Source organism: Prionailurus viverrinus, unplaced genomic scaffold, assembly GCF_022837055.1.
Source record: "Prionailurus viverrinus isolate Anna unplaced genomic scaffold, UM_Priviv_1.0 scaffold_39, whole genome shotgun sequence".
In the NCBI taxonomy this organism is placed as follows: Eukaryota; Metazoa; Chordata; class Mammalia; order Carnivora; family Felidae; genus Prionailurus; species Prionailurus viverrinus.
In genome coordinates, this window is record NW_025927607.1 from 3,771,047 (window position 1) to 3,773,090 (window position 2,044).

General features: G+C 48.5%; 1 pseudogene; it reads left to right on the forward strand.

The window, feature by feature from the left end:
- The first annotated feature begins 597 nt into the window (after nucleotides 1-597).
- LOC125158929 (olfactory receptor 12-like) lies at nucleotides 598-1,500 on the forward strand (annotated as a pseudogene).
- Nucleotides 1,501-2,044: the final 544 nt, after the last annotated feature.

The following is a 2,044-nucleotide window of genomic DNA, read 5'->3' on the forward strand; positions in this document are numbered from 1 at the left end:
GCATGCCTACTCTCTATTTAACTCACTCCAATGGTGCATCCTGGGTGGTCCTAGTAACTAGCCACTGTCCGCATTAGTTCCGCAAGGCATAAACCCACTGCTTGGCACCTAGTCTCTCAGACTTCCTCTTTAAAACTGGCTTGTGTCTCAAGGGAAAAAAGACATTTTCAGTAATGGAATCCCTGGGTCTGTGTGTTTGTCTTGAATTTCTTTAGTAATTCTTTACTAAATCATTAAGTCTCTTCTACCTTCAATTAGATTTTGTTTTTGTTGTTGTTTATCATTTTTTAAATGTTTGTTTATTTTTGAGAAAGAGAGCGCTTAAGCAGGGGAAGGGCAGAGAGAGAGGGAGACAGAGAATCCCAAGCAGGCTCCAGCCTCTGAGCTGTCAGCACATGGCCTGATGTGGGTCCCAAACCCATGAACCATGAGATCATGACCTGAGCAGAAATCAAGAGTCGGACACTCAAATGACTGAGCCACCCAGGCACGCCGTGTTGTCTATCTTTTCTCAACAGTCTTCAGCAAGAAGTTTAGTTTGACTTACTTAGTCTGCCAGTACAGAAGGTGTAATTCCCCTGGTGAGGCCTGAGGCTCATGCCATTGCACAGAAATGGGAACCTCCCCATGGTCTACTTTCAAGATTTTGTGCTGGAGGGATTTCAGGGTGGCCTGGAGACCCAGGCTCTGCTCTTTGCTGTTTTCCTGAACCTGTACACGGTAATTGTGATGGGGAACCTCACTATTATCATGGTCATCACCTTGGATGCCCGCCTGCACTCTTCTTCCTCATCTGTCATTGCCCCCAGTGCCCCGGCCAACTTCTTCTCCCCACCCAAGGTCATCACCTTTGCCGTGCCACCCAGTTATTCTTCATCTCCTTACTGGTCACCACTGAAGGCTTCCTCCTGGGCGTCATGGCCTGTGACCATTTCATGGCCGTCTGCAGCCCCCTGTGCTACCCCATCACCATGTGCCACTCTGCCTACACTCACCTGGGTGCTGGGCACCTACTGTGGAGGCTGCCTCAACTCTGTTGTGCAGACCAGCCTCCCATTCTGCCTCCCATTCTGCAGCTCCAACTGCATCAACCACTTCTTCTGTGATGTGTCCCCTCTGCTCCAGCTCGCTGTGGCAGCACAGCCATCAACAAACTTCTCGTTTGGCATCTGTGGGCTCATCATTGTGGGTGTGACATTTGTAGTCCTCATCTCCTATGGCTACATCACAGTGACCATCCTGAGGATGCACTCAGGAGCTGGGAGACGCAAGGTCTTCTCCACCTGTGGCTCCCACGTGACTGTAGTGACTCTCTTTGTTGGGACTGTCTTTGTCATGAATGCCCAGCCAGGAGCCATTGAGTCCATGGAGCAGGGCAAGGTGGTCTCTGTCTTCTACACGTTGGTCATCCCAATGCTCAATTCTCTCATCTACAGTCTTCGAAACAAGGATGTGAAGGAGGCCCTGCGCAAGCTGGGCCAGAGACACATGGTCACATGAAGGATGTGCTGGTGGGAGACAGTGTCCTACAGGTTGGATGGAGACCTCAGAGAGACACTGAAATGTGAGGACCCCTTAAAACCTCTTCCACTTCCAGAAGGAATTAGATGTGTTAAGAAATTCACTCATTTATGCATTCGATCAATGTTGCTTGAAAGCATTTAATGGACCACATGTTTACTAAGTCTGAAATGTATAAACAAATAAGGATGTTCTTCACCCCAAACTAAATGTTCAAGGAAGGAGCATAACTTGAATCACATGAATATAGAGCAATCTCTGGGCATCAAGACAGGGGTGGCATCATGGTTCTCTGGGCGATCCATGGGATTCAGCAGGAAAGAAGTCAAATGTTTGTGCATCTTTATCAAACTGGGAAGAAAAAAATGTTTGCATCACAGCACCTCCACTCTCCTGTCCTCCAGATGCAGGGCCTTGTTGTCTCTTGTTGGCCAGACACGAGCATTAACTAAAAGGGGCACCTGCCCCCATTTACCTCTCATCAGCCTGTCCTCAACACCATCGCCAGAGATACCTGTTTAAA